At 38.9% G+C, this 14,423-nt stretch overlaps 1 long non-coding RNA gene across 2 annotated transcripts in view; it reads right to left on the bottom strand.

Moving 5' to 3' along the window:
* The window catches only part of LOC111090054, a 37,717-nt gene that overhangs the window by 14,561 nt on the left and 8,733 nt on the right, over positions 1 to 14,423 (bottom strand). The window lies entirely within an intron of this gene.

Raw genomic sequence — 14,423 nt, 5'->3', positions numbered from 1 at the left:
AATTTATTCCTAAGTATTTTATTGTTTTTGATGTTATTGTAAATTGGATCAGTTTCTTTATTTCTTTTTTAGAAAAGTAGTTCTTAGTGCATAGAAATGCTATAGATTTTTGTATGTTAATTTTCTGTCCTGCAACTTTACTAAATTCATTGGTTATATCTTGAAAGCTTTTTGGTTGAGTCTTTAGGATTTTCTAAATACAAAATCATGTCATTTGCAAAGAGAGACAATTTTACTTCTTCCTTTCCAATTCTGATAGTCTTTCTTTCTTTCTTTCTTTCTTTCTTTCTTTCTTTCTTTCCTTTTCTTTTCTTTCTTTCTTTCCTTTTCTTTTCTTTCTTTCTTTCTTTCTTTCTTTCTTTCTTTCTTTCTTTCTTTCTTTCTTTTTTTTCTTTCTTTCTTTCCTTTCTTTCATTCTTTCCCTCCCTCCCTCTCTGTCTCTCTCTTTCTTTCTTCCTCTTTCCTCCCCCCCCCCCTCCTTCTTCTTCCCTGATTACTCTAGCCAGGACTCCTAGTATTATGCTGAATACGAATGGTAAGAGTGGACATCTTGTATTTTTCTTGACCTTAGAGGAAAAACTTTTAATCTTTCATCATCAAGTATGATGTTAACTATGACCTTGTAATATATGGCCTTTATTATGTTGAGATATGTTCTTTATATGCTTAATTTGTTAAGAGCTTTTATCATAGATGCTGAATTTTGTCAAATGCTTTATCTGTGTCCATTGAGACAATCATATGATTCTTTCATTCTGTAATGTGATGTATCACATTATGTGGAACCATCCTTAAGTCCCAGGGATAAATCTTCCTTGGCTATGGTATATGTTCCTTTTAATTTGCTTGTGAATTTGGTTTGATAGTATTTTATTGAGAACTGCTACATCTATATTCATCAGACCAGTAGTTTTCTTTTCTAGTATGGTCCTTTTCTGATTTTTCTATCAGGATAATACAGGTCTCCTAAAATGAGTTTGGGACTGTTCCCACTTCAATTTTTTGGAAGAGTTAGGTTACTGCTATTACAATTTACGTGTTTCTTATATTGCATAACTTATAACAGATTATTATAATTATGGGTATTGTTACTACATTTGGTTTTGTTTTTAACTTTTATTTTCTTTTAAGATTTGGTTATTTGTACAGAAAGAGAGAGTACAAGCAGGGGGAGCAGCAGAGGGAGAGGGAGAAGCAGGCTCTCCACTGAGCAGGAAGCCTGACATGGGGCTGGATCCCAGGACCCTGGAATCCTGACCGGAGCTGAAGGCAGATGCTTAACTGACTGAGCCACCCAGGAACCCCTGTTTTTAACTTTTGTCGTAAAAGTAAATTATGCACCATTATTACCATATTGTAGAATCTAATATAATCATATAGTTATCATTATCAGTTAGTTGGGTACTACATTTCTATGTTTTTTATGATGTTAATTAGTGTTCTTTTACTTCCACTCAAAGAATTCCTTCTAGCTTTTCTTGTAAGGCAGATCTGGTGTAATGAACTCCCTCAGCATTTGTTTATTTGGGAAAGTCTTTATCCCTTCTTCATTTCTGAAGGATGGCTTTGCCAGGTATAGAATTCTTGGTTGACAGTTTTCTTTCAATATACATATTTTAAAGACTTTATTTATTTATTCGAGAGAGAGAGAGAGAGAGAGGAAGAGACACAGGCAGAGGGAGAAGCAGGGCCCATGCAGGGAGCCTGATGTGGGACTCGATCCTGGGACCCCAGGATCATACCCTGGGCTGAAGGCAGGCACTAAACTGCTGAGCCACCCAGGGATCCCCCTCTTCCAATATTTTGAATATGTCACCCCATTCTCTCCTGGCCCAAAAAGTTTCTGTTCAGAAACCCACCAATAATCTTATAGGGGTTCCCTTATACTTCTCTGTTCTGTTGCTGCTCTTAAAATTCTTTCTCTTTGACTTTTGACAATTTAATTATAATGTGACTTAGTGTAGCCCTATTTGGGGTCCTTTGGATCTCGCAGATCTGGATGTCCATCTTTGTCCCCAGGTTCAGGAAGTTCTTAGCCATTATTGCTTTAAATATACTTTCTGTCCCTTTCTCTTTCTGTTCTTCTTCTCCAATTCCTATTATATGAATATTGTTTCTTTTCATTGTGTCTTATAATTACTATAGGGCTTCTTTATTCTTTTTCTTTTTTTTTTCTTCTCTGACTAGGTAATTTTCAATGTCTTATTCTGCAGGTGACTGATTCTTTCTTAGGTATGGCTGAGTCTACTTTTGAAACTCTCTACAGAACTCTACTGAATTCTTCAGTTCAGTTATTGTATTTTTCAACTATAGAATTTGTTTTCTTTTGGTATTTGCTCTTTCATTGTCAAACTTGTTTTGTTTATTCATTGTTTTCCCAATTTTATTTAGTTGTCTGTGTTTTCTTGTAGTTCACTTCTTTAAGAAGGCTATTCTGAATTCTTTGTCTGAAATACATAGATCTCCATTTCTTCAGGATCAGTTATTAGAGATATCTTAGTTTCCTTTGGTGATGTCACATTTGCTTGCACAGCTGTATTTGTACTTTATCTGCACATCTGAGTAATCAGTCTCCTCTTCTAGACTTCACAGATTTGCTATGGCAAAGGTAGTTCTTCACTAGTCATCTCAGTTTGCATTTCTAGATGTGTTTGTTGGTAATGTCCATGGGAAGGTAGAACTGGCTATTTTGGTCTATTTTGGGACAAGGCAATTGTTGGAGCTCTAAGGACAGGGATGGGAGCATGTGTCCCTGGCTGAGAACAGTTGAATGGGACTGCTGGCTTGGTTCCCTACACAAGTGAGGATGTAGGATATGTTTCATAGTTGCTTGGATTCTCTGGTCAGATTTAACTATATTCAGGACTGGGAACTGTATTCAGTAGTAAGTAGGGCTATGAATTAATTTCCCTGCCCTGGCAGGGCAGTAGGACCTATATAACTCATTGTTTGGGGACCCAAATTAGGCCAGAGTGTGCACTGAATTCCCTGAGGCCAGCCGAAACTGCTTGTTTTGTTCTGCATGGGATGTACTCTCTGTATGTAAGGCTGATGAATGGGCTAAGGCCCTTCCACGTACTCTGGTTAGGTTCCCTGCTTAGACAGGCTGAAGGCTGTAGTCATTGTGTGGGGCTAGGAATTAGCTTCCCTGCCAAGGAGCAGTGGGAGAAGGAGCTCTAATCTGGCAAAGCTTTTTGTTGTCTTAACACAGACAACCCACACCCCAATTTCCCTGACCAAATGGGGCCATTGGCTTTGTTTTGCAAACTATAAGCTCTACCTACCTACCTCAAGTACCAGTGGGCTACATAGCTTCCAGGAGTTATCTACAAACCTTTCAGTCAGCTGGGGCCAAAGACACTCTCCACAGTGATATTGAAAGAGTTTTTATGCACCTTATGGAGTCTTGAACTACCTGAATATTATTGTTATTCTTTTTTGCTAATGGACAATCACTCTGATTTAGCTCACAAAACATTGAGAAATCAGCATGAGAACTACTTGGTTATACCAGTCTTGAAGTTTTTCTGTGCAGTGAATCTGAGAGCCTGATGATATTTATTCATTACATTTTTAATGATATATCAGGTTACTATAGCAATCCTTGTTCCCTGGAAACTTCTTTCTTGCAACACACATTTATTGTATGCCACATTAACAGTCTGATCCCATTGTTCGAGCTGTCTCATTAACTCAAGTAATCTGAAGCTATTTCAAAATGTTAACCAGTAACAACATATAGAAAACATGGTTATTTAGAAATAACATTTATTTAAGGAAAGAGCCCACCTTCAAATCATCCTTTTCCATGAAGTTTGCCTTGATGCTGCAAATAATCATTTTTATTAAATCTAGAATACTTAGGGGTTTATGTCATTCATGAAATCATAATTTATGATTAAATATATATTCCTTCTTATCAATTATTTTATATGGTCTTGTATCCCTACATATGTTAGAGTTTCTATAGATTAGAAGCTGTTACAGGTTGAATTGTGCACCCCCAAAAGATAGTGAAGCCTAATTCCTCACTGTGAATGTAACCTTATTTGGGGATAGGATGTTGGCAGATGATCACATTATGATGAGGTCATTAGAGTGAGCACTAATCCAATATGACAATGTCCTTACAAAAATAGGAGGAGCTAGATGCAAGACAGACCTGTGCAGAGGGATGATGATGTGGATACACAGGAGGAATGTCATGTGACAATGAAAACAGAGATTAGATAATGCTTCTACAAGCCAAAAACCACCAAAGATTGCCAGCAAACCACCAGAGGCCTGGAGCAGATCCTTTCCTCATGGCTCTTAGAAGGAATCAACCTTGTCAATACCTTGATCTTAGACTTCTTGCCCCTAGAATTGTGACAATAAATTGCTGTTGTTGAAGCCATCCAGTCTGTAGTACTTTGTTACAGCAGCCTCGGGAAACTAATACCAAAGGCAAGACTAATAACTTCTCAGTTTCTAACACAATAGCTTTCATTTTTATTCCGATGTAAAATAACTCATGAGCAGGAAGTGTTTTTTTCAATCATTCTCCCATTCATTTGTTCATGTATCTTTCAATAAATATTAACCATCATATCCATTGAGCAAGGCACAACACATAGGAATGAAGATCAGTAAAAGTCCTTTCTTCTAGTTTCCAGTAATAATAACTTCCTTGTATTTTCTGGTTGCTATCTAACAAAAATTATGTTAGATGCAGGGGGGCCTGGGTGGTTCAGTTGGTTAAGCTCTGACTCTTGATTTCAGTTCAAGTCATGATCTCATGGGTTGTGAGATCGAGCTTCTCACTGGGCTCAGTGCTCAGCAAGGGTCTGTTTGAGACTCTCTCTCTCTCTCAAATAAATCTTTTGAAAAATTTGTTAGGTGCTTTACCTGTACTTTTCCATTAAGTCTTCAAAACCAACCTGTTAATATAGATATTATTGCTCCTCGCTTTCAGGAAAAGACCAAACTCATTGAAGCTTAAAATGTTAGAGTAGGTTATCAAAGATCACAAATCCAGTAAGCAGCAGAGTTACTGGCATGTGAAGTCAGATCAGTCTGATTCCACTCCACATTTTTCTTCTACTCCATTCTACCTCTGGTAAGGTATTGGGGCTAGAGGAACAAGAGGACTCTAACACAAGGTACATATGTAGTAAGAGAGAGAAAGAAAGAAGCAAAGCACTATGGGTGTTCAGAGAAGGAAGACATGACAACTGTTCAGATGAATCAGGGAAAAAAAAAAACCAACACTGGGTGTTATTCTATATGTTGACAAATTGAACACCAATAAAAAATAAAAAATAATAAAAACTTCAAGGAGGCAGAGGAGGGATCCCTGAGTGGCTCAGCGGGTTTAGCGCTGATCATGCCTTAGCCCGGGGCATGATCCTGGAGTCCCAGGATCGAGTCCCATATCAGGTTCCCTGCATGGAGCCTGTGTCTCTGCCTGTGTCTCTGTCTCTGTCTGTGTCTCTGCCTCTCTCTCTCTCTCTCTTTCTCTGTATCTCTCATGAATAAATAAATAAAATCTTTAAAAAAAAAAAATGGAGGCAGAGGAAAGGTCAGGGTGAGTAGCAAGAGAGAGGGAGTACTAAGTAGATGGATCAAGGGCCAGATTAAGGCAGGTCATCAGAGTTGAAAAGCAGCAATGTCAGGATGCTAGAGGCCATCAATATAGGTGTTGCTGTCAAGGAGGCCCTTGCACAAAGTAGGTTAAAGAAGAAACAGGTACTGAAGTCTCTGAGTTAGATTGGTATGTCCAAGGTGGATGTAATTTGTATCCACTTGTAAGAGAAAGTTTTTTGCTGAATGATAGTGACAAAACAAACATCCAGGAATCCCAGTGAGGAATAATATTGACGATTCTTCTTCCTAAACATCTGACTCAAGATAGAGAAAAGGATACCCCTCACTGGAGGCAGCTTCTAGGTAAATGATATTGTCACAGAAAAGACAGATTTTAATTAGGGGTGGGTGAAAGCAGTATTTGAGGCAAGGATGGGGGTAGAATTTAAATGGATAAGGATTCTATACATTATCATGGAAAAGGCTGGCTAAGGAGTGGAAGATTCAGGGTGGATTTGGGGAGGACCTCTATCATATTCCTGAGAAGACCATTTTCTACAGAATTATAAATTCAATAGTGAAATCTTCAATCCTGACTTAACATATGGTCAGTGGACAGTGATGAATGCCACATGCTGAGCTTTGGTATATTATAACAACAACAACAACAACATAATATTTTTTTTCTCTAGTTCCAAGCTGTGGTCTTCTTTATAAAGTCCTACATTTTGTTTCTTTTTTCTTCATTGCTGAAGCCCTGATGATGATTTTTTTAGTGCCTAATGAACCCGACTAAATAGAACTTTGCTTTGATTAATATAATTAAGATCTGAGGTACATTATACACTGGTCTCCCATCGCTCTGTCTTCTCTCCAGAATATGGGCATGATGAAAAGATTTGGAAGGAAACAAATGTTTCTGATACAAACATGTGAGATGATGTTTGATGACACTTGATGAGAAGAAGAAAAGTAGTGGTCCTACTTTCTGATCTAACATCAGAAGAGATAAAATATGTTAAGCCTATGAAATTACTGGGAGGAAGAAAATAATAATAAGAGAGCCAACAATTACAGAATCATAAGAGAATATAAACCCATATATGATGTCCACATAGGAAAGATCTTGGAAGAGTACTAAAAACAAACACAGACTGTAAGTCCCGAGGGCAGAACAATACCGTCTCTGGCATCTCCCTTTCCAGAATACAATTGTGTTGGCCCATCCTAGGGACAAGCAGAAAGGGGGGGACAAATGCTTTTAGGGAAGCACAGAAAGATAGATTATTCCTGAACAGGCTTGAAATTAGAGTGTATTTAGCATCAAAGGACCTAAAGTCTGCTGTCTGAGATAAGAAGGTACATTCCACTTCACTAGAGTTTAGAACCACTTAAGAGACAGAAGAGATGGGGACATCAGGCAGATGATGACCACAGTGTGAACTTTACTGTCCTGTGGAAAACACAGATTAGGTGTGCAGAAACAATGGGCTTCCTAATTTGAAGCCAGTGATTATAAAAATCATGCCTCTGTCACAGGCAGCCCTGCTACCGTAGGCTTCCTATCTTCAACATGGAAGGATAGAGTAGAAGGTGCACCCCCTGGCTCAGAAAGGAAAAGAACAGAGAAGGCTCTTCACAGTACATCCTGTGCTTGCTCCTGCAGTTCCAGTCACACAGTTCATTCTTCTACCTCTGGGAAGAAGTAAGGCAAGAAGCAGAAAAGATAGGAAGAAATTCTGTGATGCCCTTCTCCATGGAAACATGAAGTGAGGCGAAAAAAAGGTTCCTATCTGAATACCCTACCACTAAACTCTGGTACACTCTAAACTACCCAGAAGTTGACTCTGTGTCTTAGTTGGTCCAGCTGCTATAACGAAATACCACAGACCAGGTGGCTTAAACAACAAACATTTGCTTCTCACAATTCTGAAGGCTGGGAGGTCCAAGGTCAAGATGCCAACAGATCCAGTACCTGGTGAAGGCTCTACCTGTTTTGCAGATGACTACCTTCTTGCTGTGTCCTCCTGTGGTAGAGAGAGCTCTAGTCTCTTCCCCTTAGAGGGACACTAACCCCGTCATGCGGGTTCCACCCTCTCATGACTTCATGTAAACCTAACTACCTCCCAATGGCCCCATCCCCTAAAACCATCAGGTTGAGGGTTTAGAGTTTTAAGGTATGAATTTGGGGGGAGACACAAATCTTCAGTCCAGAATATCCAGGGAAGATCTGAACTCTTATTGTCTTGGTGGCTCTCCTTACAGGAAGCAATCTGAACTTAAGCAACAATGAGAAACACTCCCAGGGCAGCAGGGGAGATAAGAACAGGAAGGGTAGCATCATTTCTACAAGCATGTGCAAAAAGGCATTGCAGGATATTTTGTACCACTATGCTATTTTTTTTCTGTCACAGGGTTTTAAAAATAAATTAGGTGCCAATATTTAAAAACCAGGATATTGCACTTAAAGTGTTGGATTACTCTCTTCTCTTAAAACACTGGGTAGCCAGGCTTCCCTAAGCCCCTATTCTAGCAATCCACCTGGGCAGATTGTTTTTGGCCTCTCACTTCTGCCTCTGACCCACTTGCTTGACTCATTACTGTGTTCATCTGGCCCTTGGAGGAATTTTGGTTAATAATATTTCTCCAAGTTATAAATAGATTGCTTGTCTTGGCCTTGGATTCCTGAAGAAAGTATGAAACAAGAGAATTAAGAAGAGGAGCACTTAGCTAACTCAGTCAGTAGACACGTGAGTCCTGATCTCAGGGTCTTGAGTTTGAGCTCCATGTTGAGCATGGAGCCTACATAAAAAGGAAAGTCAAGAAGCAGCAAAATTAGATGGGGAAAAAGGGTGAAAGGAAAAATTGCAATATGCATATTAGAAACCGGCACACTTAGAGGAACCTGGGAAAAAGTAGCAATGAAAGGAAAAGGTAAGTGGCAGCTAGGCAGTCAAGACTTGGTTGTAAGGCAAGAAAATCAAAGATGTGGGGCTGCTAGACAAGTGACAAAAGGCAGCCAGGGAAGAGGGATGCTGAGAAAACCAAAACACTGCAGTCAGCCAAGAATAATATTACTTTGAAAATCACTAACCTTCTGGCCAGCTAGTCTTGCAAAGACAATGTTCTCCATAACCAACTACAGTGTAAAGTATTACTATGATCAAAGACAATTCAGACAGACAAAGTGCAAGGCAGAGGGAGAAGGGGAGACAGACTGTGACAGAAATTTACCTCATATCTGAGACAGATGTGTGTGCCCCTGCCAAGTCCACTTTTTGCTGTTAGTGAGAAACTGAACCACAGGAGTAAATTAAACACACAAAGCAGCTCCACATCTCTTGCTTGGATTTAACTACTTCCTCTGCATTTGTTCGACAGCAAAATCGAAAAGTATAACTTCTATATCTCTGAAGCCTGATCAAAATGGCCAATTATATTGCTCAAAAGTTATTTATCCAAGACCATGGTCTGCATTTCAGTGTCTTTCCACCAGATGGTGGTGGGCTATACAACAGTGTTTACACTTGACTGTAAAACACAGGGGTTGAAGTGAGAGCTAGAGTTGAGTAGATATTCTGGGCCCCACCTGCAAACATACTGACACAGGCTTGAACTCAAAGACCCCTATATCCCACAGGAGTGGTAAGCACCATATTCCCTGACATGTAAGTCATGCAGAGTTAAGATGCATGCTTATTTTACAAAGAAATATTTTTGGGGAAAAAATGTCAGTATTTTTATCAGATATATGTCGATAATGATTTTTAGGTCGTTTTGTATGGAAAATATATTTTCAAACTTATAAAGTAGGCTGCATATCAAAATATAGTAAGAAAATAATTCATAGTGAATTAGTAGGCTGTTAACTGGAAAAAAAAATCCCACAGCTAAAATAGAAAAATATTGGCATTAGTATACACTGGCACCTATCAAGGGTAATCATTATAATAAATTATAAATCTCTAATGATAGGAGAATGACACAAAATCTTATCAGCATTATCATTTGTGCCTTATTATCTTTGTTCAAAAAAATGACCAGTAAGACGTGTTTTGTTAGGTGTTCCAGTTCATTTATCCACAATGTACATTTTCTATATGTAATTCATGTTCAGTGGCTATATTGATATTTGGAGATTCTGTTTTGGGAGGTGGAAAAGGACATTAACATGCACCAGCAAATATAGTCAGGAAGCTATTATAATATAGTTTAAAAGTGTCCTCATTAACAGCCAAAGACTTTGTGAAATTAGATGAAGTGTGTACAGCTCCCCCAGTAAGAAAGATGTGGAGAACTTGGGGCAGGAAATACAGATTTGGGTGTTAGCATGTAGAAAAAAAGTAGAAGTGGAAGGGATTGCCCAGCGAGAAGAGGTAAAATGAGAAGAAAATATATAGGATAGGGAATTCTGAGTCTCTCTTTTTCTCTTTTCCTTTTATCAGAATTCATGGTGTTGGCCTCTTGGCTCTTTTGGTTTTGTGAAAGTTGGAGTTTATGCCTGATGATAAATGTATATACTAGGACTATAGATCAAACCAATGAACTGCTGCAGAACTCCTGCAATATTATACTGAAGGCTCTGATAAAGTCTGCAGGATTTAGAATTAGGGCAGAGTTAGTAGAGACCTCATTACACAATGCAATTTGCAAGACTCAATTGAAAAAGTGAATTAATACAGGGGATCATAAAAATGATATATATTTAACGCCAAAGTTTTATTTTAATCAAATTTTTAGGTAAAGTCAAAGCTTTTTCTTCAAGCGTGGGTCTGCTGAATGGAATTTCTTTTATTACTTTTTCCCAAAATTTTACCTTTTTTTAAATCTGCTCCCAATTTAATAGCTATTCTTTAGTGACTCACCTTTCTTTAGCTCTTCTAAAGCAATTTAATTTTTGTAAAAATAACAACTCCTGTCTTCTCTCTCTCTCTCTCTCTCTCATATTTCATCAGTTTTACATAACATTTAATTAAATTATACCCAGTTTGGGAACAAATACAAGTGTCTTTTAGTAAATGCACAAAGTATTTGGTAGGAGTGGAAGTGCCCAGGCAAACCTGGTGAGTCAGCTAAAAGGGTTTCTGTTGGCCAGAACTCTAACTCACATCAGATATTTTAAATACATTTCAACAGAAATAGAAAAGTACCATTTCCAAAGGTGAAACATGAAGTAATTTTTCTCCACATTGAAATTTTCCTTTGAAATTCAATAGCTGTAAGACACCCAATATTTAATTGAAATTTCTCAGCCATGCTGAAAGTCTGTCTGAAATGTTAGCCTCTCCATCAAGCCTTTCCTGATGCTCTAAATTGCTCGTGCTCTCTCCATCTTAGGAACCCCTTCAGCGATGTTTTTAGACCTTACTTATGAGACGTATCTCATTTTACTTTACAGTGTGGACAGTTACAAACTGATCTTCTCTCCCTTTATATGATATCAACTACCTGGTAAAATAAACTACACCTCTCTCATTATATATTTTCCAAATCAAAGCACATTGCACAACATGGGCCCTTGTATGCTTTAAGTGGCACTGAAATGTGTATGTGCATTTGTGCATTTGTGTGTAGTGAGGCAGAGGCAGGGGAAATGAAGACCAAAGAAAGTTCATAAATGCCCAACCTCTCATAAGAAAAGGGTGTAGTCAAGAAGTGCATACTCACTTCTTTTCACAACTCTCTACATTGTTCTAGTACAGTGTTCACCAGCTACCTCTTCTAGTAGATATCTCAGCAGTAGCAACAATATTTTATCATCTTTATAACCTAGTGTCTGCTATAGAGACTGGCATCCAGTACATGCTAAGTAATGATTATTGAATAAGTAAATATGAAAGGCTGAATGGAAAGCCTTTTAAAGATTCAAGGAGAGTAGGGCATGAAAAGGATACAAAACTACCAGTAAGGAAAGTGAATTTGACCCTTACCTTGACTGTATAAGGTATATTCAAATGACTAGTACTTTTTTTTTCCACAAAAGGTATAGAATGTTACTAAATTCTAGGTTCAGAGAGGTCTTTAGAAATTAGCTTATTCCATTTTAAAGGTGAGTTGACAGATTGGCCCAACATCACATCAGCTAGTCATCAGAATAAGACCAAAGTAATTGTAAGTTCTTTTGGCTATACCAATTCCAATTATCTTCTGAAAAAGATGGATTCTATAAATGAAAAGTCTTTGGCAATCAGAATCACTGATAGGGGTTGGAGTAGACCATGCAACAAAAAGGTGCGGAGCAGTAGAGAGAGCAGAATAGTGTTTCCAACATGATTCTCACATTGCCCACTCTGCTGACTCTAATTGCTTTTCTGTCTTGCTAGAAAGTGGCAGAGTTAGGGGTCAGAGTCAAGTCTTCTCAGCTTTAAACCAGAGTTCAGGTGTCTTTAAAAAGAAAACCACTATTCATACATATACCTTTAAAAAGTTCTGGAAATCAGTTAACAACAAAACCAAAATGGAACCTCCATGGAATAATCAACACCACGTTCCTTTGTCAGTAAATCTTCCAGCAACAGAATTATAAAAATAAAAGTCACATGAAAGATAAAATATCAAAAATATTTAATATGAATAAGAAATTTTTACCACAGCCCAGAAACTTAAATATTTAAATGGGAGTGGGGGATAGAACAGACTGTTTTATGAAAACTACAGCTTAACAATAAAAAAGGGAAAATTATGATGAACTAGATCAAAAGCTAGTTTCTGGCTTTTTAACTTTTATTTATTTTTTATTTTTATTTTTTTAAAGATTTTATTTATTTATTCATGAGAAACAGAGAGAGAAAGAGAGAGAGAGACAGACAGAGAGAGAGAGAGAGAGGCAGAGACACAGGCAGAGGGAGAAGCAGGCCCCATGCAGGGAGCCCGATGTGGGACTCGATCCCAGGTCTCCAGGATCACCCCCTGGGCCTAAGGCAGGTGCTAAACCGCTAAGCCACCCAGAGATCCCCGAGCTTTTTAACTTTTAAAATCATCCTCTGGGACTGAGAAAAAGGAATGACTCTCTTTGGAGGATGGGAGATACCTGGTTGTTGAAGAAGTCATAACATTTTGGGGCACCTCGGTGGCTCAGAGGTCGAGCATCTGCCTTTGGCTCAGGGTGTGATCCCGGGGTCTTTGGATCGAGTCTCACATTAGGCTCTCCACAGGGAGCCTGCCTCTCCCTCTTGACCCTCTCTCTGGGTTTCTCATGAATCAATAAATAAAATCCTAACAACAACAAAAAGAAGTCATAACATTTTGATTTTAGTTTTCAACACCAAGAAGCCATTTTAAAATGGTAAAATGGGAGGACTCCCCAAGACGGAGATTTTAAGCTCCTTTTATAAGATTTCCCTGCAAAGCAGATGTCAATTCAATTGGCTGCCTGTTTCTGAAGAACCTGCTGGTTTCCAGATGATTAGATCTAAAAGGGTCTGGCACATAGTAGGCATCATACATATAAGTCAACTAAACAAACAAGTATCACATGTCAAGAAAGGCTTGCGATTCGGAGAGAGTGAATGTTGCTTTTTTTGAGGGGCGGGAGGTTGTCAGCAGCTCTTATCAGGAGAAATCCTCCTACAAGGGATAGCTTGTGAGCTCCAGGAACCCTTCCCTAGCTGGATGTTTACAGCTAATGCCAAAGGTTTAACTCTTTCTTAAACAGATAGGTCACTTGACCTCATTTTCTACCCCAAGCCCGGTGCTGACATCCATTCTCCAAGGCAAACCATAAGTACCCAGCTAATCAGCAGCCCAAAGACCTACTTGTGGAAGCTGAAGGATAAAAGGAGGAATGCCCCGCCATGGGGAGGGAAGGGAGAACTGAAATAGACAGTAAGTTCGGTTTAACGATGCCACCAGAAACTGGGAAAACAAGAATGAGTACACCCTAGAACCAGAGTAGTCTACCATTTATGGAGGCAGACTCACAGTCAGGTTTAATATAATATCACAGATTTTATGATGGAAACCTATCTAGGATCAATGAGTAGTGAGAGCAGAGGGATTTAGTTACTGGTTCAGGGGAAGCTTGTTGAGCAGTTGGAAGCCACATAAAAATGAGTGCAAGCACTGACATGCAAGGCAAAGCCTTGGAAGGTGACAAGTTAACATTTTGAGATCATGCCAATAAAAAAAAAAAAAAAAACACATCTTGACTAAAGACTGGTACAAACCCAATGTCTGCTCTGGTTAAGTATCTATAGCCCAATGTAGTTAGAATCATAGCATAATAGCACAGACTCATTTCGTGAAAAGAGCAGATCTTGCATGATGAAAGGTTAAGTGTCTCAATGTCATATGGATTTTCTTGAACCTTTACCTCATTTTCTAGAGGAATCCATCCTACTGAGTTTGTTTAGAACTATCATATGTTGGTACAGACACAAGGCCTTTCGAATTCATCTATCCATTCGTTAAATAGTTAGTAGAGGTTTCCCTTGTCCAAAATTTTAGCTTTTTTTTAATAATAGGAATACTCCTATTCTTTTTTTTTTTAAGATCTTATTTATTTATTCATGACAGAGAGAGAAAGAGAGAGAGAGAGAGAGAGAGAGAGAGAGAGAGAGAGAGAGAGGCAGAGACATAGGCAGAGGGAGAAGCAGGCTCCATGCTGGGAGCCCAGCTTGGGACTCGATCCCGGGTCTCCAGGACCACACCCCGGCCAAAGGCGGCGCTGAGCCACCCGGGCTGCCCAAATTTTAGCTTCTTTAAAAACTAACAGGTTTAATGGGGCACCGGGTGGCTCAGTCAGTTAAGCATCTGACTCTTGGTTTGGGCTGGGGTCAGGATCTCCGGGGCGTGACACGGGGCGGGCATCCGGCTCTGTGCTCAGCGGGGAGTCTGCTTGATTCTCTCTCTCCCTCTCT

Source organism: Canis lupus, chromosome 15 (assembly GCF_011100685.1).
Source record: "Canis lupus familiaris isolate Mischka breed German Shepherd chromosome 15, alternate assembly UU_Cfam_GSD_1.0, whole genome shotgun sequence".
NCBI classification, from domain to species: domain Eukaryota; kingdom Metazoa; phylum Chordata; class Mammalia; order Carnivora; family Canidae; genus Canis; species Canis lupus.
This window is presented reverse-complemented; position numbering and strand designations above follow the sequence as displayed.